The following is a 25,239-nucleotide window of genomic DNA, read 5'->3' on the forward strand; positions in this document are numbered from 1 at the left end:
GTATTTTATAAATTGGTTCCAATATGATAGCGGGGCAAAACGCCTGATTCATGGTGATTTGACGCCTGATGATTATTCCTTTATGTTACATCAGAAATAAGGTCGCAATAGAGTGTTAAACTGTGATTCATTAAGTAAAACATCTAAAAAATATACGAAAAGTGAATTAGTTCAATTTTTGCGATATATGCTGTTAAAAGCTTAATTTGAAGTCGACGATTTTAACAACTGTATCATATTTTGCACAAAATGCTATTTTTTAAGGGAATCAGTAGGTCAATATATGATTTTATGATCAAGAATCATTTGCGAAACCTCCAGTTGAAAACAAACACAATCCGTTACCCGGAAAATGCATCTGAGGAAAAGTTATCGCTGTTTTTCTATAAGTGGGCATTTTACCCCAGGGGTGCATTATGGGCTGTTCTCCCTTACGTACCTATCGATAGATTGCGTGTGTTTGGTTGGGTCGGCTCACAACATTGCCCGGTCTGGCCTGGATACGGTGGTCAATTGAATTAAACGGTTTTCACTGCACCCTCGCTTTGGATTCGGTTTTTTGCGACACAATTTTTTTTATCGGCTTCTGGAAGGGGTGCTTCTATGCCAAGCACTATTGAATTCCTATGGGCTTAGCGTATCTTAGAGGGCTTTCCCGGGAGATGACTGTTTACAAATTGGGTAATTAGGTGAGGATATTTTTCGGATGGAGATTTTAGCACTTTTGATTGACGGGTGGTCGTAAAAGAACAAGGATTCCCAAGAGAGATGTTGAGTATTGAAATTTTCTATCAGTTGTGATTTATTCAATGGGATTACGACAGGTTAGATCAGGAAGAACAAGATGGACTGGTTCGCTTCTTTTATCGTTGTGTTGGTAAATCTTGCATTTTTACTTTGAGATCCTCTGATATCCAAGTATATAAAGGTGCATCAGAGATCATACTTGAGACCGTGATTTCAATTCATCATCTGGTCTAACATATTTTCGGATAGGACATTTTCTTCATCTCCATGGGCATCGAGTTTGATAGTGCTTGCCACACAGTAAACTATAGTAAAAACAATACATATTATAGGCATAGAATGCACTCATTTTACAAATTTCAAACGTTAAGTTGATGGCAGATATGAAGTTGTAGTTTGAGTAAAATAACTAGAATAAAAAAAACATACAAAAAAGTGATTTTTCATTTCTAGTATGTTAGTTTCATTATTTGTTCTTAAAAATATGATCGATACGATTCGAATTGATTAGGAAACTTCGCATAATTGTTCACTATGGGCAATGAATCAAGTTTGTACCAGAATTCAACCATTTTGACGCACACCTAATTCAACCATTTTGACGCACACCTAATTTCTTAAAATGACATATTCGTTGTTTTTCAATATATCATAGCATGAAAACGGTTCATCTGAATGAAGTCTCAGACAAAGTTGTAGGGAATTGGATTACCTTTTCAGAAAAGGCCTCATAAAAAAATCACAAATTTTCGATTAAAATATTAAAACAGATGTTAAAAATATCAATATTAGCCGGCACCGGTGGTTGCTTTCTCACCACAATGGGTCTGGATTCAATCCCAGCCGAGGTCGGTGGTCTTTTTCTGAGGTATAAAAATCTCTGGTCACGTCTTCCTTCGTGTGTGTTGAATGGGTGCGATATCCTACGCAGGTGTGGAAGCTGCCTTCCTGCATATTCGATTGCCGTCAATGGATGGCAATCGATGTCCGTCGGTGATTGGCACTAGATTGCGTAACAGAGACCGTCGTTAAATAAAGGAAAAAAATATCAATATAAAAAAAAATTCAAGATTTTTAAACTTATGTTTATCGTCGGCGCCGGTGATGTAGTGGTAAGCGTGACTGCTTTCTAACACCCCAATGGGTCTGGGTTCAATCCCCAGCCGAGGTCGGTGGGATTTTTCTGAGGCATAAAAATCTCTGGTCACGTCTTCCTTCGGAAGGGAAGTAAAACCGTTGGTCCCGGCTCATGAGTGTTGTTGTGAATGGGTGCGATATCCTACGCAGGTGTGGAAGCTGCCTTCCTGCACATTCGGTTGCCGTCAATGGATGGCAATCGATGTCCGTCGTTGATTGGCACTAGATTGCGGAACAGAGACCGACGTTAAATAAAGGAAAAGAAGAATTAAACTTATGTTTATTTGAAAGCTTATTTAAAGTGCTAAATTTTCTGAAATGGACACAATGGACATTTCAAAAGTGACCAACATCGAAAAACATCAACTATTTGTACAAATTTTGAACTTTGGATGTAATCATGTAATTAATGTAATATTGCACAACCCATGGATTGATGATTGATTTCTTTATTATAGAGACTTTCAGCCGTTGACTGGTTCGTCTCTGATAACCCATGGAAACCCATGTGTACAACAGTTTTAATGTAATTTTCAACAAGTGTTTTTGCTGTTTAGTTATTTAGACCATTTTGGCTCAAGCGCCATACTTTGAAAAGGCGTATGTATTTTCATGGTCACTATGTTGGGAAAAAACGTATCTCAAAAACTATTGATTGTATCGAAATGGTATCATTCATTTAAAAAAAAAATGAAAAAATATACGCTGCATTATACAATTGATATTGTTTTTTTTTTTAATTTGATTAATCTGAATTGTTGAAAATCTGAATTGTTGAAAAAGTGGAAGTTAATCAAAAATCTGAATTGTTGAAAAAGTGGAAGTTAATCAGAAACTTTTAAAATCAATTCTGAGTTGTTAAAATTTATTTATTTCGTAAAAAAAAATTCCAAGCATTTGTACAAGCCTTTTTCATTTGTTTGTCGTGTTGCTGCATGGGTGGCCTATGTTTTTGAGCAAGTGCATAGAAGTTTGAATGATTTCCTATTTTTCTCTTTGAAGATTCAACCAAACGGTTTGAAGTTACAGGCACAAACAGTATCAAATGCATTTTCAGCAGATTTTCCTAAGCAACGTTCATAGAACATATTTCTTTATATTTAAGTGACGATCGAGATAGGGATGTTATTAAGTAACGGATGTAAAGTTTGGAAATTTGTATGATGAAAGTGATTAATATTATGCTTTTTTAGCTGAATAAGCCTTTTCTTGGTTGAATAAGCATTAAGATTTACAATGCGTTCTTTTAAGCTGTCAAACATCCATAAGTCAATGCAAGCATGCACGTGATCGGCTGATTTCGGCAATAAGATTTAATCAACTTCGAATATGTTCAAGGCACCACCCTGTACATTTGAATACAGCTTGAGGCTGTATAAATGAAATGAGTAAAGCGTTTACATCGCAAAAAGTTTTAGTTGAGTATCAACTCTATACTTTATCTCCTCATCTATCGTATAAAATTTCCACTATAGATCTGATATTTGACGTTAAGCATCTCAAACTATGTTATTCGTTAACATCACGCATGAAGTAATACAATCATGATTAGTTAAAAGTATCCTTTATGGACACCTATTTTAAAAATCATGAAATTTGTCCTAAAATGTTGATTCAGTAAAAGGAATCCGACGCCGTATTTTTGCTTCAATGGTGAGGCAAGAGAGCGCTTTTTATTAAATGTTTCACAATCGTCTATTTTAATTGAATGAACGCTTTCCAAATCAATAACAAATCAAAATTGGTGCATAGTTTGGCATTGTTAGGCTTTTATTATATGCCTATGTAACCAGATTTTCTTGATCGAAGTGTGCTCTGCTTCAAAACGGACACGAAAAACTTTCTGCTTTAAAATTGCTCGTATAAGGGAAATGACTAATTTGGGCCCACACAAAAATTCAGCAATCGATTAAATTTTCAATAGTGACCAAAAATATCCATTAGTATCGTCCCAATGACGCGTTCATCTAGATAAAATTGATAAATAGAAGGTTTTTAGCGATGGGCCCAATCTTAGATCCATAGGCCAACATTAGATCCATTTACCGCATTATGTTTTGGTCGCGGTTTTCCAAATTTAATCTGTCAGTTTTGAAAATCTATAAGTTTTTTCAAGAATAGTTTTTATTTTTGTGGCCGAAAGCAGGTTTTGTCCAAGTGCATTTATGACCGGTATTTCATTGGATGTTTTTTGATTCCATTGGAAGTTAGGTATTTCATGGGAGCGGAATGGCCGAATAATAGGTGTGTAGTGTTCGCACTGATAAATGATGTTCTGTGTATGATATAGTGAAATCCATGTGATAATTCGTCAACTGTTCAAAGAAGTACTTAGATGCTACGAACGTTCAGTTTTGTATTGTTTTTATACCAGTAGCTTACAATCAACTGGACAGGAATACTGGATACATTGGATTCATATGGTGAGACCTTTCCATTATCATCATTTATATACTTTTTATTACATGACATATTATATATTGACTCACATTTATATAACTCGGAGCGTTTGGTACGATATATCCACGCATCCTTCCACCCCTGGAGATTCAAGAAATGCTTTGTTGTTTGAATGAATGAAACACGAATCATTTCAAAGAATCATCTTTGCGGCAAATGCAACGCAGTAGGACCGGCCGTTTAGATGTTTGTGTAATATCTCAGATATGCTGACAACATCAATATGATAAGAAAAATGATTAGAAGAGATCTAACCTAATCATTTTCCAGGATGCTTTCTTGTACTGGCTGCGTTTGTATTAATTAGATTAGATTATATTATGTTATTTGTGTGTACCCATCTGTTTTCTTTGTTCAAGTGTTCAAGTGAAAGTAGGTACTTTTTTTTTACGGTGGATATTAGCATAAAATCGAAAAAATCTGAGGTTATTAATATGTTCTGTAATACATATTATTGCACTAAAGCATACTAATTAATTAGTAAAAATTAAAAAATCCATATGATTTGACCACCATTATAAGCCACTTGTTCCACTCGTCATCAGTAATGAAATGGGTCTCCCATAAATTACGTCTTTCCTATATCGTCTACTGATACATACCATAATATACTTATCGTATAGACCAATCATAATTCTGCAATTCTTAGGTTATATTCTCATACATGATATCATAATACCGCATCCAAAACTTTTGTGATTTTATATTAAAATGCAAAAAAATCAAAACATTTCATACTTTTAGTGTTAAATTTTTTGTGGATTATGGAAAGTATTCAATATTTTTCCAAAAGCTTTTATTCTATTTTTCTAGTAAGTTTTTATTATTTATAGTAAGCACTGAATCGGAATATGTCAGGATATTGCAGCAGAGGCAGATGAAGGGGCTCATAAAAAACTCAATCTGGTCAATCTAAATTCAGGTCAAGGCACCCACATGGTGGCTCTATGATCTATACCACTTTCTAAATACCAAGTTTCAGACATCATTCAGCATAACGGATGAAGATCTGAGAATATTGAAATATTTAATTTATTAAAATAATGGCAAAAATAGCCCTCAGACGATGAGATGATGTAGATAGCCTGAATTTCTCGTATTTTATTGATGTAAAAACTATAAGATACCCTAATATTGAATCTGATGCTGAGCTTAGTCTCGTCGTCAGTTTCTAGCTCGTTTGTCAGTTAATTCCTTCAACAAAATGTCATACCGTATTAATAGGTGTCTTTTTTCTGATTTGTGTTTTATATTGAACTTGCTGATCTGAGCTAATTATCGGAATAACTATAAATTTAAGTACACTAAAAGCGTATGAGTGAAAATAAGTCATCCCTAGGATCATCATCAAACGCCAATTTCCGAATGCTTATCTTATACCATCCGTCGCCTGTCTGTGTCAAACTTACTCTCAAATGAACGGCGTAATAGCTGCTAAACCGTGTTGTGCAACTCATTGTAATGCTAATGACCCCTTGGAATTATCAATCCTTAGGATCGCGTCTCAACCAACCTCAATCCTCTTCTAATATGTCACCGTAATCTCTTCGTCACCCCATTCCCGGTATATTTAACCATATGACAGAAACAAATTTGCTAAATGCCATTCTAATTCCCGAAAGAGGCAAGAGCGGCGGTATGATGCATCCAAATGCGTCAGTGTACCATATTTCGGGTTTCATTCGCATAGCCACCGTCGACCCCGATGAAAAAGAAGGTAGCACATTCCTCGTTGTGCGTTAGTCACAGATTGTGGCTTCCGTGCCGTCTGCCGTCGCGTTGTCGGAAAGGGAGAGACAAGAGAGCGATCGGAGTTAATTCTTCAACCGTTTTATAATCGCGATTCGTTCCAGTGTTGTCGGGCGATTACCGATGTCGGGAAATTGCTCCTAATAGATTCAATCAAAACCCCATTAAAAGCCACACCGATTTGGGCTAATAGTGGAAACAAGCTAGTTTTGCTCCTGAAATATGTGAGTTTGAGGGAAACATGGTAGGTATGTTTCCATTTTTAGTTTGTTCAGCGTAACAAATAGGAGACAATTTTTATAGCATTTCTTCTCTATCTTCTATTTGGTGTGTTGATTAGCCGGGGATTTGTATCTTGAGTTTAAATGCAATTAATATGCAAATCTTCGACATGAGGTATAATGCAATATATTTTTACAACTCGCAACCTGTTCTTTGAGAAGCAATCATGTTTTTGTTCTCATACTTTGACATCCACGTTTGACAGATTGAAATTAGTTAGTTATGTGCAAATACAGCCAAACAGTATCTTGTTTTGGCATCGATCAATATTCAAATATTTGGTATACAAATCCACAGACTTGAACGCCTTTTCGTTCATTAGTGTTTCGACTAGTTGGATTGCGATTTTTGTTTTACCACCACCTAGATAAGATTTGACATGGTGATTCAGGTCTCTTATAGTCACCACTTTATTATTTACAGCTTTCATCATATATCAATCCGATCCAATCAATTCCATTATTGATGAACTTTTTTTTCACATTTTTGGTGGAAGAACCTTGTTTGTCGAGTTGATGAGCGAGACGTGCAATAAAATGTAATAAAAAGTTGGAAATTTTTAAATGGTTTTGGTCAGTTTGAAACTTAAAGTATACCTCCGGGGACGCTCAAAGCCATCTTCGGGATTGGAGCTATAAAGGTGAGAGTGTTGAGCAACCGGAATCCATCAGTAGTAATTACACCGGGTAGCAATGTGCAATACCACACCGAATTTGGGTTTGTAACTTGGACTCAGCGGGAATAGGCCTGAGCTGTAAACAGTAAGGGGTTGTAAATTCTTCTGTGGTTTGAAAATTGGATTGCAGGGCTGAAGGAGCTTGGATAACTGGTTACGTATGATGTGGATGCAGCAATGAAAGCTTTGTTGAACGCCTTGTTCTTCGTGGTTATCGTATTCTCCGACACATTTTGACAATATAAGACAAATCGTTTGATAATCATAAATTTAGAAAAATCCAAAGATAAACTACACGGCTTGAAATATTCAACAGTATCAATCCGTTGCCGTTGGTGTTTTCGAACTAATGAACCCCTTTTTCAGGCAGTTTGCAATGACATTTACTGCCTATCGAACTTTGAAATACAATAGTATTTTGAAATTATTTTAACTAGATCAACGAGACAGGTTTCCGACATTTTGACAATTGACACAAAATCACGAGAAGTGCGACCCATCTTATTCCCATTTTTAGATGGTCGAAAAATCTCACGCTAGCGAATCAATCTACAAAAAAATCTTTTTTCATCTCTTGCATCAAAATTCATCTACTCACATCGCTTCAAAATCCTCATCAATCTTCTCTCTATCTATTAAGGACGCACGCATCACACAACAGCAAAGCAAAAAAAAAATAGATAGTGTCGCCCCACTTGCAAAATCACTATTTTGATGGTTTATTTGTTTGTATGTGGCTGGTACTAGGTCGCACACATTATGCTTGAATTAGCTTGTATCACTCCATTCGAGCATTTGATCACTATCCACCACTTGAAACTCGAAACAAAATTGCTATTTGAGTTAATTAAATTTGGCAAATCATATGATTTCAGCTAAAATTTTAAGAAATCCTCACATTCTCAACGAGGTTAGCTATTGTCTTTCATTATAATATGATTGCTAAATGACGAAAATGTTATGATTATTAGGATTTTTGTGGGTGAGGAATAGTCGAAATTCGGGGTAAAAAAAGCATAATTTCATGGTCGAGAATTTTGCAGTTTTAGTAGAAATTATGAACAAACTCGGTCGCTCCTTCATACAAAAATCCAACAACACTGAATCGTGGATTTGACATATTAGAACACCTCTATGCACTAACCTTGGTCTCTAATTTGTTGTATCTTTCATAATTCCATAACCTTCTCATACGGGACTGCTGTTCTGCGGTGGAGACATCTTCTTTGGTTTGGAGGAAAATAAAAAATAAAACATATACAAAAGGGCTCCACGAAAGCTCAATTTTATTTCACATAAATTTAGAATTTTCATCAATAATTTGAATTATTTTTTATTGTTAACAGCGATATTCTGTTAAGCTATACCTTTTTCAACAAAAAAAAACTAATTTTTTTAGGTTTTCGATTTACTTGGTATGTTTTTACTCGATGATTTGTGTCTTTTTTAAGCGATAATTTTGAATGATTAATGATTGATTTCATTGCCCCTTGGATGCTATAATAACGGGGGATAACTAAAAAATTAGAATTTTCATTTGGGCTCATGAAAAAACACATGTTTGAGAAAAGAAAAAGTGATTTATTTCAAATGAAGCTACGACACGTTTTAACAACAACAACAAAAATCAATGAACATTTGAATAAGGTCCGTTATTAGCTGTTTGGCGTAGCTTTGTTATGCTGTGAGAACATGAGCGTTGTACAGCATTTAAATCGATTTTATGAAAGCAACTTTTGATGCGGTTCATGAGCTTATTACAATTCTTGGCCCTCTAATTGTTTTTGTACACCAACGAACTCATATTTTCAAAAAACTCTTCTATTGGGCGACACTGTGGCAAGTTTGTTGGAGTGTAGTATTTTGGTACATATGGGCTATTTTGATTTTCCAATAAGGTTAGTGTTTTATTACCATAATGCGACGATGCTTTATCCGGCGAAAACACGCAGTTTCCGTCTGCATGATATTTTTGAAGAAATGGAATCACTATTTTCTTCAAACATTGATTTTGGTACACTTCTTTATTGAGAGCCAAACCGCTAGGCTTGAACCAAGGCTTAGAATTTCCGATATGACTATCCACAGTATCAATTTCTGAATCTTACATTTGGAGATGTTGTACAACTATTATCGGAATAATATCGATCATTTCTAGGAATGTGAAATTTTGAGAGCGGAAAGTAACTTTCATCATCCAAAACGAGACGTTTTCGTGAGTAATTTCTTGTCATCCAACGGCATTGCGATTTCACGTTTGAAACTTGTTGATCGGTGTACATATTCTGGAGCCCTTGATTTCTTTCAACAAACTATAGGAATACAGATGTGAGATTGCGTGTACTTGAAATTTTTCACGTCGTCCCACTGACTTGTCGAATCTTTGTTGTTGAACGTATTGTGTAGCGATCGAAATCCTTTTTTATTCATTATTTTGGCTGCTTTTCCACTACCGCTCTTCCGAACTGTTATCAAGGATGCCAGAATACGATAAACAGTAGAAATTTGTACATTCTCTGATTTAAAATTGTCTATTGTAAACTTTTTCCCACGATTTTCGTGTTTTAAAGAACTGTACAATGCGCTCACGAAATGCCTTTTGTTTTGATGCCATTTTGAATGTAAAAACAAAATAATTTTTTTTATAGTTTTGTGGAGAGAGAGAGAGCATTGATTTCCATAAGCTGTCTCTTTTTGTGGATATTTGTGGTTTGGAGTGAGAGAGTTGAAGCTATTCTCATTTTTTAGTTATCACCCATTGTATTTTTTTTTAGCATTTGTAACATGCTGTTTTTTTTATTACTTTTAGCAGGTAAAATTACCTTTTTAGGAAAACAAATATTTTAATCCATCTGCTTATGTCATAATGCTTAAAAATCCGTTTCAAACAGTTTAAAGAGGCTGCTGTTCCGAGAAAAAGGTACAACGTTGACCTGGAATACTGACATCCCTCTTCTAGATTTTTAACAGCTAAAACTACGCTTCCAATGAGAGATTCAGTGCTTAATCGTCCTTGAGATCCTTTATTAAAGCACTTATACTACACCAAACTCGACATAAATTCCTCACCGCATCAAAATACACAAATAATTCATGGTTTAAAAGTACTCCTAATTTGTATAAACCTGCATTCTTTTGCAGTGCTTGTGAAAGTAATAATAAAACATACTTTTACACCGTTTTTTCCACAGCAATTGAACATTTTTATTTGAAAGTTGTCCGAAATATTGATGATGTTTGTTACAATTTATCGGAGACCACATTTTTCATAATCAAAAAATCACCTTTCTAATCGGAACAAAATTACCAAAAATAAAAATAAAGTAGCTTCAAACTATTGATTCAAACTTAACCTAAAACATGCAGTGAACACACCTTTTTTTTTACAGTTTTATAATTTTCCTCGATCCGTTAAATGACAGCGCACCTTCCCTATACTGCTGTCAGATGACAAAGTGACGTAAATGCCACCATGGTCAATTTTACGCTTTTCGCCATATTCGAGTTCTACATCTTAAATAACATCCAAAAAACACTTCAAACTTGTACACAATTTGACATGCAACATGCAACATGCTTCAAGGTGACTTAAATTCGAGAAACAGTGAAAAAAATTTCACTGTTTCTATCTGGGTTTCTGCAAATAAGTTATGCCCGTCATACATAAGTGTTGAAAAAATAGATGCTATTTCAAACACCAAGGTACATATTTGTATCTTCTTTCAAATCATGTAAAAGATCAACAATATTTTTGAAAATTTTCTTAATCATTAATAATATATCTGTTTTCTGAACAATTTACTAAATGCATTTACGTCACATTGTCATCTCACGGCAGTATAGACCTAATCATTCACGTACTTGAACCGGGTATGTTTTACTATAGACTGTTTCGTTAATTTTAAATACACTTTGTTAGTGAATTAAATAAAACTAGTGTAAAGTTTTAGGCCATATTATTTTCAAATGTTGTTTATTATCATGTTTTCTGTTTATTTACATTTAAAAAATCTCAGCGCTAGGTAGAAGATGCCTATATATATGATAGGACTTAAAGAAAAAAAATTGTTTGCGGAACAGGTTTCGCAGTTTATTAATTTTTTTACTTTGAACATCTATCATAAAAGAAAATGTCAGTTTTATAAAAAAAAAAGTTGGTTTTCCAAGCACTATGTATACTAGTCTTTGTAAAAATATAAAAAAATACTAATAGTTTCTTCCTGAAAATTTTCAAAATGTTGGTGAGTTTTGAAATTTTTGAATAGGAATTTGGTGAATTTTCAATTTTGCAAAGAATTCAGGACCCTTTCTAGTAGTTGCAGAGATTTGAAACACACTCCCTAATGTTTAAATTAGAATTTCCAACTAGGTTTTTAGTTTCCTTACCATCACCCGCTTCAACAGAAAATTGTTCTACTTTTCATCCGCTTTGTGGTGACAGAAGTGAGCAATCCGTGAAAATATCAACCTTCTACAATCGTTCACCCCATTTTCCGTGCAAGCGACTGTAAATAAATCGATGAAACCATTCGCTAACGCGTGTCCCAGATCAAAACACACAAACAATGTAATGATCTCAATTTGCTCTTGTGATAAGAGCGCACACTGTCATCCTCATCGTGCGACATTCGGTGCAGAAAAAGGGACGATGAACAGCACGGATTCCTTCTTGCCAACGACCAAGAAGACTTGTTTTGAAATGATTATCCTTGGAGCGCGTGTGTCTTTTCCCCTTTTTTCGCGCTTCCACACCACCCACTCGTCGCGACCCGGGCAGCCCCGTAGGTAATTGGGGATAACAGAAGATTTCACCAGATAAAGCGAGCCGTTCTCGTTCACCACCCATCCGTGCCTTTTGCTACACTTAGGGGGTAAAACGCGGAAGGAAACGTTTAAACATATCATTTACTCTAAATACCCTCTTAATTCAGAGCTACATGTGTAAGGGGATCGAGTAGAGGGTGGGAGAAGGACCGTCGTCTTCCTGCTTGGCTGTTTTCTGACACACACTAGCAAGTATTAAATTGGTTCCACGGAAGTATTGGTAGTTGCATTTTCCAGATTGCAGATGGGAGAACGGCTGCGCGCTCTCTTTTTGAGAGTTCGCTCTCTCCCGTGCTTGTATGTATAGGTTCAAGGAACCTTTCCGCAAATAACTGTCCGACAAAGAATTCGATGCATTGCCATTGAACAGAATAGAATGACATTGCCTCGCTAGCATTGTTCGGTGTTTGTTCGAAATAAAAGCAAAACAACTTTTTAATCCAATTGTTTCTTTGCTATGTTTTCATTATGACTGTGTTGTATTCCAGGATATGTTCGTATGAATGTATTTATTTGCAGGATGAATAGAGAAAAGGATTCCAACGGAGCTAACAGTTGGATTGGTAGCACAGTTTAAAAGGATTATTTCCATTTATGTAAATAAAAGCAGTACCTAAATAATAAGGAAAGTAGATTGGAGGAGGAAAACCACTTCAGCTATTTCTAGGCAGGAAGGCGAACACAAGAATATGACTGCCAAGCTTTTGTAATATCGTTAAAACAATTAAGACCGTATATAGTAGACTAATTAAATTAAACAGAGACAAAACGATATGTAGAACCATGGTTCGAGTGGAATAATCCCGGTGTCTCATCTTCGGGTGTAGTGTTGCTCGGATTGTGTAGGGGATTTAATTAAGAATCAAGTGCCTGGTGGTGGAAAGTGGCAAATATGGTGTTGGGAAAATTATACCCGTGTTTTTGCTGTGTCAGAGGCATATGTGAAGAGGAATTTTATTTGCATTTTAGCTGTATCTGAATCGTATCACGGCAGTTTATTTTTACTGGTGCTTTGAACAATAAAACATATTTTTCCGAGAAATGGTAGCAATATGACAGTTATGTTTCACAGGTACCTACTTCTATTCGGTTGAAGTGCAGTCCTGTTTCCTGGTTCTGTTAGTTTCGTGAGGTGATCAATTCATTGTCGGTAAATTGTTTAAAATAAAATTAAGGGGTTCGATATATTTAAAAAATTAAAACTACAATTAAAGTTTTACAATATTATAAACAGCTAAATATCTAATTTATCTGGATTCCAATGCCTTATTAGATAACATGTGATGTTTCTGAACAATAATTATCTTTTTTTTCCTTTGGTTTGTTTTTTTCCGTCGATCTTGTTTTCCATGCTGAGCACCAATGCTACCGACGTGCCAGGAAGGCAGCTCCCACACCTGGACCTTACCTATCGACCCATCAACTCATGAACCGGGGACCAACGGCTTTACTTCCCTCAGAGATGTTATGCCTCCGAACATCCCGGCGGCGCCGACTGGGATTGAACTCAGGCCTGCTGGGGTGAGAGGTAATCACGCTTACCACTACACCACCGGCGCCGTTCAATAATTATCTATTCAGATGAATTTTACATAATTTTAAAATCATCATTTATAAATTTAAAATAACATTTTTTGAAGAATATACTTCCCTAATTTCAAGACAACGCTATTTTTTGGTTCAAATAGCAATAAGCAACTGAAGTTACAAAACCTTGACAGGTGCGGAATATAAAGATGAACCGTCGGGACAATATCATATTTTAAAAATCAATTAAAATAAATAGGAACACATTGCACTAATGTACCTCCACTATTGGTACGTTTACATTACATAATTTATGCATTTTCCCTTAGACTAGCTCACAAAAATAAAAATACTAATTTTCCATGGGCCAATTTTTGCCTTTAGGTGAGAAAACTATTCTCTGAAATTTTTAGCTCATTTGGTTGTAGGATGAGCTGGCGCTTTTAGTTTGAATTTTGTATGGGGATTTTGGATAAAATATTTGAAAACATTACACTCTTACACTCAATCGATCATAAAAAAGTTTCCTAATTCTCGAGTTGATTAAGATTTTCAAAACTTGAGTAATAGCTTTGCTGAAGACTGTATCATGGATCCGGTTAGTTAGTTTTCAGATATTCGCTTTCGAATGTATATGAGCATTTTGTATATGAAAATTTCAACCAAATCCTCTATATAAACATTAACCCAAAAGAACCAGTCTGTGTAAAATAAAAAAAACTGCTGAAACATTCAGAGAAAAGTTATCTCACCTACTGACACGAATCTGGATGTTGGCCTATGAAACATATGAATATTTATTTTCAGTGGTAATCTAGTTGATACGTATCATTAGCTGGCAGTATTTTGTTGCAATATACGAACAAAATGCACATATAAATTCAAGAATGAATATCTCCATAATCCTAACTTGAATCATGATGCTGTCTTCAACAAAGTTGTTTCTTATATATTAAACTACATGTGCTAAAATTTTGAGTTCAAACGAGTTTGCTGAACCAGTTCTATGCACCAAAAAGTGAAGGGATGCTATTTCTCTATACATTTTGAAAAAAAACCTCATCTAAACTTTAAGCCAAAAGCGCCAGCTCGTTTAGCATTCGAATGAGCTGAAATATTCAGAGAGTGGTTTTCTCACCTTATGGCACAAATTTGGGGGTTGGCTCGTTGAAAAAAATGTTAAAAAATTCTACACTATAAATGTGGGCCAGTCTAATGTTCCCTATTAGACCACCCGCACCAATGCGTTGCTAAAGCAATTTTGGCAACCTCCACCATAACGCAGCAACTACACCGGAGGTTGCTATTCAAGAGCGGGAAATAACAAACTGCCTCTCGCTGAACAGCGGGTTATCAAATTGCGTAACGCGATAGCGACCGACCCATGCGTTGCTATTTATGAAATGTCATGTTTGTTTTTTATTTGAAAATTGATCAAAATCACTATGAATGAGTTTGAATCTGGAACCAGGGACAGCGAAGCGGTAAAACTAGTCAATTTGTAAAAAAATAATCTAGAGCTCCGCGATTTTTTAAACAACTTGTTGTGATGCTGTATGGATAAATTTGAATTTGAGACCAGGATGTGCACTCTGGTGGCTATACAGGACGGTCCTCCAGAACATCACTAAAGGTGGTCCTAGCGCCTCTTGTTAGTTTTGTGTCAAACAGTGAAGTGGTTATTTAGCTTGAAATCTTGATTTAAAAATCAAATAAAATTAAATTCACGTATGTAGCATCACCACAAAGAGTTATTTAAAATTCAAGGAGCTCTGCCATATTTTGTTATGAATTTACCACTATTACGGATATTCTTAACATTTCGGAGCCCAGCAAATTGCCCATGCTAGTTTTAAATCCAAACTAATTCATGCAGCATCAAAACGAGTGCATTTAAAAAAAAACAGTGGAGCTTCAGAATATTTATAACTTTTAAGGATATTTCAGTCCTTCCGAACGACCGTTTCGTGGAGGGCACATGCTGGTCTCAAATCCAAATTCATTAATATAGCTTCACAACAAGTGATTTAAAAAAATCACAGAGGTCTATAATATTTTTTACGAATTGGCTAATTTTACGGATGTACGATAATCACGAAGCTTTGCGAACAGTTTTAGCTTGAAGTTCAACGATAGATTTAGCAACGTCCAGGACGAAAGCTAAGAACATAAATCAATCGTGATAGCAACGATCGGTTCGACACCTGGTTGCTAACTAAAATTGCAACGCACTGGTGCTGGTGGTCTTAGCTAGAGAAAGTGGGAAAAAAAATTGAATTTATTCGTAGGGTAAACGAAATGTATTCCTATAGTGGCTTATGGAGTCTATATAAGCCACTATAAGAACACATTGCACTAACGTACCTCCACTATAAGTGCGTTTACCCTAGTTCCGTTCAGTGATAAAAATCATTTCTTCTACACTCAACTTAGTCAAAAATGAAGATAACCTTAACAGATATACCAACTACACCCAACCGGGGATGTAAGATTCGCTTACAATTATGTAGGATTCATCATCTGAGTATGTTAGTGGAGACCGCATGAACCGAGGATGCGATATACCTAGCTGCGGTCCAATTCAAGAAAATTGGAGACCGAAAAAGGGAAACGCAATTCATTTACACTGGGTTGAAGCGCTGCTCTTTCCGTGTGATGGTAATTGATAAAACAGACACTGGTTCCGTTAGTGTACATCATTGTGAAAATTTATATAGAAGTTGAAAATGGACGAGGGAAATATTTCAGATAATATAAATCAATCGAGAATTTATTTTGCTAAGCTACATATTTGATAGACCCAAAATCAAGCGTGGTGACTTAACTTGCGGGACTGTCATAAAAAATCTCGCTGGACTTGCTCAGGTATTGACTGTGTGCTGAGCAGTGCTAAGATTTGTCATTGGCTTTGAAAGAGTTTACGAAATATTGGTAAAATTATGTTTGACGTCACTGGAAGAATTAACCCTCATTTCTGAAATTACCGATGATCATGATGGTCCCACCTCTTACCCCTACAAAGGTTTGAGCTGGACGATTTATCTTTAAGATAATTAAATGTAAACATTTAAACCATGTTAGCAAACAAAATCGAACTGGTTACATTTACAGACATAAATTCCCTCTAGAGTTTACAGTTGCTTCACAGCGATATAAATGTGAAAAAGCTTAGGCGTCCACGTCTTAGTTCGCCTTTTTGTCTACCTAAAATATTCATAAGTATTACAAGAGATCCAGAGTTAATGAACAATCAACAAAGCATCCTATTACACTAGCAACCGGCAGCCCTAAGTTTGCACCTTTAGAATTGATAAAACGATCCATAAAATATTGAAAAACGTTCCATTAAAAACATCCAAATGATCCATAAAACATCGGAGAAAACCCCTAAAAAAGTGTGGATGATCCATAAGAAATATCAATATTATCAATATTTTATGTGAAATTTAGCAACACAATTGTAAAAATGTACCACTAAATTTCTAAATAATGAGAATTGGAATTGTACGAATTACCCATAAACATATTGCAATTGATCCATAAAACATTCAGCAATGAACCTTAAACTAAAGAAAGTGATCCATAAAAAATCAAGTTTGCACACTTAAAAATATAGGCATGATCCATAAGTTAGACGTATATTATTCATGTTTAGGACACTATTTTTTCAAATTTTGATCCATAAACCTTGAAAAATTGCTCCACTGCTTATCTACTTAGATTTACTGTCCTGCCCGTGTATTTAAGGTAGATGTGCGAAGCGATGGGCAAGCGTCTGGAATTAGCTTCCAAAAGAAGATTCTATAATAATATTCTTAAGATTTTTCCTATGGAAGCTTCATTTAGAAACTTTTTAAGAAGCTTATTCTAGACGCTCGCCCATCGTTCTGCTCTTCTGACAAAAAAAAACACGGGCAGAACAGTAAATCTGAGTAGCTACGCAGTAATGTAGCAATTTTCCAAGAGTTATTGATCAAATTAAAAAAAAACATATGTATATAGACCGAGATATAGACTATAATTGGAACACACCAAAATAAGCACGTCTACCAACAACTGGAACACCTACCCTAGGTATGATCCATAAAATTAACATTTTTTTTTTCATTTTTTCTTAAGAAGATTATTATAGAAGCTTCTTTTGGAAGCTAATTCTAGACGCTTGACCATCGCTCCGCACATCTACCTAAAAACACGGCAGGACAGTAAATCTAAGTAGTTAAGCAGTAATGGAGCAATTTTTGATGGTTTATGGATCAAAATTAATAATACAGTGTCCAAAACGTAAATAATATACGTCTAACTTATGGATCATGGCTGTTCGAAATATCGGGATAACACTGTACCGCCAAGTCCAGTGACAACCCTGTGGGGGATTCAGAGAGCTATACGGTAACGGTCGCTGTCAGAAATGACAGACGTCAGGTTTGGTTCAACGGAACTGTGAACTCACAGTTCCGTTGAACCAAACCTTAGATAGGTCGGAGTATGAACGAGAAAAAAAGAGGAAAAGAAGATACAATTCCAAACCATTTAAAAAACGTTTTACAGCTAAATTATTTTAATTGCCTAAATTTGTTAATATACCTATCGTTTAATTAAATTGTAGTTATTTGTAGTGAACTAGCTACCAACAATCAATACGAAACTAACGATTTTAAATTGGCTCACTACTTGACTTGCCTATTGGTCCCAAGCAAATCGATTAACGTACCTCATTCTAGTCAAAATTATAGTACTACACAATGTTTGTTTTGATTCGCTATGAAAGTTTGACAGATAAAATGAGGGGTTCGTGGATTTTCTCGTGTTTTATAGGGGTGCATCGATAAGCTTGGGACCGAAGATAGTACCAGAGCTTAGCCAAAAAGTTGAGCACATTTCTTCGGGACCTTCTGGTCTTAAAGTTACCTCTATGTAGCTACTGAAGTAGGTTAGTTGGAGGTGGAATGCGTGCAAATATTGAATTTAATAACCCTATATTTGCTTAATCTAGATACTACAGTTTGATCCTAAAATCTGGTAACCTACAATTTGTTCCTAAACGCTATATACATGATTTACCCTAAGTAACTAGTAAGTAGCTCATTCTACATCGTTTGCGTGCTTAACTAAAATAATAATTGAATCCCTAAATACTAAATCAAGCCAAATCTTTGTTGAAAGAGTGACGGAAGATAACTCTCGGTTTGAAAATCTCCCGCTCAGCCTCCTATCGCTTTTCATGGAGGAATTTCTCTTCCTCCAGCGCTTTCTTATTTGCGCTTTTCTCCTGCAGCAACTGGTCTAGGGATTTTTCCAGGCTGACCACATTGGTACTTCCTTTTCCAGATTCGGTTACGGCATCACTCCTCACTCTATTATTTCTGCTAGGTGGTTTATTTAAGACAGACTTCTTGGTTCCTTTTGCCACCTTATAAGCATTAAGATTGGTTTTGATTTTATATTAGTTTAGTAAAACCTATTTCAGCTTCAAACTGTCCAAAACGAGACTGCTCTGAGGAAGTTGCTTTCATTAATACGAACATGGCTATATTTTTAAGTGCGCAAACATGATTTTCTATGGATCACTTTCTTTAGTTTAAGGTTCACTGCTGAATGTATTATGGATCAATTGCAATATGTTTATGGGTAATTCATACAATTTCAATGCTCATTCCTTAGAAATTTAGCGGTACATTTTTACAATTGTGTTGCTAAATTTTACATTAAATGTGGATCATATTGATATTTTTTATGGATCATTCACACTTTTTTAAGGATTTTCTCCGAAGTTTTATGGAACATTTGAATGTTTTTTATGGAACGTTTTCCAATATTTTATGGATCATTTATTGGTTTTTATGTTCAAAAGTATGTTTGCCCTAGCAACCCCGCAATCTGATGCTATCATAATTTTCAGCAATGTCAGGAATGCTCACGAACCCCCAACATTTGCCAGAAAACTTACTACTAACTCAAAGTATCTTCCAAATAAGTTTCAAAATTGCATTTTATCACATTTTAAATTCAGTCCTCTATATCCGTAATAGGCGCGCGAGGCTCAAACCTTTGTAGACTACTGAAAAATATTTTTTTACTACTACTATTAAATCAAATATCAAAAATCCATCATCACCATCGTGGTGAACAAATTAGTTTTTGCAGTGCTACAATAATTATTAAAAAGTCGTTATAACAGCTATCCATACAAAATCCGTTAAAAATAACTTCATCAAGATACATAATTTGTCAATTCATAAAAAAAAATCACTGGATAACCGTTCAAAAGACAGTTTTAACGTGTGAAATGCAGTGTCTTTTAAATTCTGTAAGTGCTGCTGAACGTTTGATATGTCTGGGCATCGAATTGAAAACATTTATTCCTTTAAAATATAGTGTATTCTGTGAAGCACAAGTCAAGAAATGTGGTGTTCTTATTTCATCCGTGTTTTTAGTATTATATCTATGATAATCACTTCCTCTTTCGATTCGATCACACAAATATCGAGGCAGCAAACCGTTAACAACTTTAAAAATGAACACCATAGTCAAATATACAATTCTTTGCTTCACCGACAACCATTGTAAGGCATCTAGCATCAAAGTTGAGGAAGTGAATCTATTGCATCGCAAAATCAAACGCATTATTTTATTTTGCAAGCGCTGTAATCTCAATATTTGTGTTTCGTTGGACAGAAATAAAATGGATGGGCAAAATTCTAGATGAGGAGAGACGATTGATTTGTATAGCTGTATTTTACTGGCAATAGTTAAATCGTTTTTCAATCGACATAGAATTCCATACTTCTTGGCAATTTTCTTGATGACATTGTCAATGTGAGAGTTGAACTTAAGTTTGTCATCAATAATCACGCCAAGATATTTAATCTCGGATTCGAATCAAAACAGATCCAATTGACATAGCCCACTTTAATTATGACTCCCACTTACTTTAAATCACATTTGGATGGGAAATGGTTTCAAGAATTGTGTGTGTGTGTGTGTCATCCTCTATCCCTCACCCAGCCGGGGGCGTTGGACAAGTAGAACTGCGAATAATTTGATCAAATCTCATGCTCCGTAATGGTGCCCTTTATGTTGTGAAGACTAGTACTTCAAAAAGGGTAACTTTTGAGGCAAGACAGGGTGTCCTCAACAAGTTAAGGGAACAGGATGCACTAAATGTCCACAACAGGTACAGCAAAACATCACATAGACGCCCTTATTCACACTAACTACTCAGGGCGTAGAAGGTCAAGAAGAGCCACCGCCGCCAACTAAAGCTTGAACCGGGTACCTGGGACTCCCACGATATACCCGCGGCAATGGTCAGTAGACGATGCCCTGTACGTATATAGTATGTAATATGTTTTATTTGGATACACAAAATGTTTGAAGCCATGCGTCATCTAAACCATAATTTGCATCACCACAAATACACTTGTCAACAATCTTCAACTGGAACGTACTCACCAAATCACTTCTCCCGGGAGCGCATTCCCTATGCTTCAACGCATATTTTTTTTCCCTCCACTCCAACCACACAACAACCAAATATCACTTTTCTTCACTTTTCTTTTTCAAGTAACTCCGTGCACAAAAGCAATGCACATCGCAAAACCCTGGCAATAGATCAGCGCCGTTCTCATCACCGCGTAAATAATCAGAAATTAAAATTTTCACTCGCGATGCCACAAATTTCTGGTCCGGGAGCGGATGGGAAATGGTTTCAAGAATTGAATTTAAATTAAAAATACGAAGAGTAGCAAAATTACCAAATGAATCTTATGATATATATCTAACATTAGATGATTTGGAGTCGGCGCGCTGATGATATATTTTTTTTTTAAAGCGTAGGCAATGTAAATATATTACGCTCATAAGTATAGAGAAACGTGTTTCTCGGCAACCGTTGTGCCAAATTGTACGCAGGGGCATAATGAGGGAGTGTCAAAAGTGGCCCCTGTCAGGGGCGCTCAAATCCACGGTTGACTTCCATAAATTAACACTGCTGTACTTGTACTGCTTGCTATATAGTCAAAATCCTATAAGAGTTTACGCAGCCAGCCTACAATGATTTATTTCTTTGGAACTGTGCAAGAAATGTTTAAATATTTCAGTAGTTCAACGGATCAACTACGCGTTGGAGTATTTTTAATTAATATTTGGGAGTAACGTTAAAAAGGAAATTACGATACAAGATGGTCGTCAAAACTGCAAGCAGTTTCAGCTCTATAAATATCAATTTATTTAATTAACATCTACCCATAAATATAGGATTTTGTACCCTTAAACAATGGAATATAAATAAATAAAGGAATATGTACCCATAAACCATGGAAAATTTCACCTTTACTGTGTAGCAATTCAGATGTACCTTACTGCCCATGTTTTTTTTAGTCAGAGGAACGGAGCGACGGACAATCGTTAAAGCGTCGCGAAAATCAAGTCCTTGCGCACCTCCTGTTCATAGATTTTAAGGCCGCTTACGATACTTTTGTCCGCGATGAGCTATCGAAGATTATGGATATGAATGGTTTTCCACGGAAATTGATCAGACTGATGAAGGATACCATGGATGGTGCACAGTACTGTGTGAAGATAAATAACACGCAAAGGACTTCGAGAAGGCGATGGTGTTTACTGTCTCCTGTTGAACATGTGGATACTGTCAGAAGAACTTTCCAGAAGATGGAAGAGCAATACACCAGCAGTAATGCCGCGGATACACTTGTATGAGCTACTATGAGCATGAGCATTATTTGTATAATAATTATGAGCACTATACAACAATTATACACAAACGATACAAATGTGACCATGGATGTGCTCATAATTTATTATACAAATAATGCTCATGCTCATAGTTTGTTATCCAAGTGTATCTGCGGCATAGCTTCAACGTTTAGTATGTATTTCTGTGAAAGGTGTCATTGTTTGTAGTTATCAACCTGCTGCCTTTACATAAATACGTTCAACTACATAGAAACGGAAAGAAGTGCTCTAAGGTTCAAAAGGTTTAAAAATGTCATGGCAGGTGATCTCGCTGGTCACCTAACGGGCTGCTTGTAAACTACGTAGACTATTTTTTTGCATTCTAGACCCTCCTCTCCCTGCGTAGACAATTGTCCATACACAAACTTTTAAATTTTGTATGCTACGCTAGTAGGCAACCAAATCGATCACTCAAGCAGAATACCGTAGCTAGAACCCGTGCTCGAAAGCTGTCCGGTGGGTGCATACTTATGGCTGATGAAACCTATGTAAAAGGCGACTTCGGACAGCTCGATTAGGTGTCCCTGGCAGATTAAAATCTGTTTTTGCAGATAAATTCGCACGCAAATATATGATCTGGCAAGGAATTTGCAGCTGCGGCCAGAAGACAGGTTTTCGTCACTGATAAAATCATGAACTTGGAGGTTTACGAAACCAAATGTCTCCAGAAGCGAATTCTGCCCTTGATTCAGCCACATGAAGATCCGGTCACATTTTGGCCGCATCTTGTGAGTTGGCACTACAGCACAACAATACCAGCTACCCGATATAACAGTCACTTTAGGAAACCAGATCGTAGAAAAGTGTGATAGAGTCAGGGATCTAGGTGTTATTTTAGACTCAAAACTTACTTTCACCGATCATTATAACACAATTATTAACAGAGCTAACAACATGCTTGGTTTCATAAAACGTTTCTGCTATAACTTTCACGATCCGTATACGATAAAAACATTGTACATTGCTTATGTAAGGTCGATATTAGAATATTGCAGCATAGTTTGGTCACCTTTTTCAATCACACACGAAGAAAGAATAGAGTCCGTTCAAAAGCAGTTTCTATTGTATGCACTCCGCAAGTTAGGTTGGACTGTATTTCCTCTGCCATCTTACACAGCTCGGTGTATGCTCATAAATATCCAAACATTAAAAGAACGTCGTGAATTTGCTATGATTTCTTTCGTAAACGATATCGTATCACATCGAATTGATTCAATAGAACTATTGTCATCCTTAAATTTATATACACCATCTAGGCATTTACGAAACAGAAATATATTTGCTACAAATCGTCATCGTACGAATTATGCCAAATTTGGACCCTTGAACCAAATGATGGATACATATAATAAGCACTGCGATAACATTGACTTTACAATGACAAAAACTAAATTAAAGCAATATTTTAATTCGTCGCATAACGTCAACTAGAAGTAATGTTTTAACTTTTTCTTAAGACATATTATAAAAAATATAAACAAAGACAAAATTGTAAAAATAGCACTTAAGAAAACAATTGTAAAACGGTCTACACTGATTGACGACAAATAAATAAATAAATGGTACAATGACAATGGAGTCCAGTTTGCTCCGAAAATCCTCAATCCACCCAATTGTCCCCAGTCCAGGTTTATTGAAAAATACTGGGTAATTATGAAGAAGAATCTGAAATTAAGAGGTGCAGTCAGATGAAAAATTGGTGGGATAAAATCGTCAAAACAGTGGAATAGTATGCACTTGTGTGAAAACCGTTTTCAAATCCGTTAATTCAAATCTGAAATAGACCCAAATGATGTTGTTCCATTACTAAATAAGTGGGTCATGCCTTAAACCACAAAAGGATGGATATGTTCAGCGTAGCCTATTGAGTGTCCGGGACCACATTGACCGTATGTTCCGGAGATCCTCGAGGATACGATCAAATCGATCATTTCACACATTAAATTACATTCTTGACTAGTGAAAACCGGACCCACATTGATATAATTTATAAATGGCTTGACTTTTATTCCTTTAATGAAGGTTTGAGAATTTCCAACGGAACTATATTTTGTAAGAAGGGTCAGATATTACCACAGGTACATTAATTCAGTTTTTGTTTAATATTGCTTCAATTTGGTATAATTCTTTGAAAAAATCTCTAATAATTTACTTAAAGAATATGTCAACCAATTATTTTCAAAGCGTGTCACACGGATAAACAATACGCCAATGCAGAAATCCTTAGCACGCTCGTATTTGAGTTCTTAACAGATACATTCGGATAATTTTCAAACACTCTACTTGGGCGCTAGTTTTTTTTTCCTTGTTAGCTATATTATTTGATTGTTTTTTAATCCTTGTGACTATAAAATTTTCAGTAAAAAAAAAAATTATAAATCTATACATCTGTACTAAAAAAATATGCTGAATGGCCGCATACCCATCCGTTTCGTTTCCTTTCCGGCAACGTCCACAAAACTCAGCCGCACAAAATAATAACCGTTTGTCAGCTCCATAAATTGTCATGACCAAAAATACGATTTTGATCGAATCAATAAAAGAAAGCGAAATTTTGCCAATAAGAAGGCAGCTCGTAGTGGAATTTAATCTTTATTCTTCCCCCGATTTGCTGCTCCTCAGTGAGATAGAGCCCTATAATGTACCTCCCCATCGGCAGAAGCAGCAGCAGCAGTGGCAACCTAAAGTTGCAAACTCGATCTCGGAGTGTGTGTGCGAAAACGAAGAAATTATGACAAAAGCAATCATAATCATTCCTTCGGACGAGGTAATCGATGCGGCAAAGCAATAAAAAAGCTTCGGGGAAAATTGAATCAATATCCAATAAGCGATGCTTGTTTTCTGCTGATCAAGGAAGAAGGAAAATCGGTATCGGTTGCGGGGTCATGGGGCAGGTTGGGGGTGCTGCTCAGATAGTGCGTCCCAGGACCGGGGATTTATGGTGCTTTTATACTGTTTAATGAAGGATGGCACTTTCATGCTCTGCTCTCGATGGCAGGGGAATCCATTTTTTCGTTTATTTTTTGTTTCAGTGAGCAATTGTTCGTGGCCCTAAGAGAAATTTGTTGATAGCTTAGTGG

The 25,239-nt window shown here is 35.9% G+C and overlaps 1 protein-coding gene across 1 annotated transcript in view; it reads left to right on the top strand.

The window, feature by feature from the left end:
- The window catches only part of HGTX, a gene marked incomplete at its 5' end in the record, with an annotated part of 65,104 nt that overhangs the window by 1,145 nt on the left and 38,720 nt on the right, over positions 1-25,239 (top strand). The gene's annotated exons all lie outside the window — the stretch shown is intronic.

Source organism: Ochlerotatus camptorhynchus, unplaced genomic scaffold, assembly GCF_037179485.1.
Source record: "Ochlerotatus camptorhynchus isolate MF236.1 unplaced genomic scaffold, CSIRO-AGI_Acam_v1.1 ptg000448l, whole genome shotgun sequence".
Taxonomy (NCBI): domain Eukaryota; kingdom Metazoa; phylum Arthropoda; class Insecta; order Diptera; family Culicidae; genus Ochlerotatus; species Ochlerotatus camptorhynchus.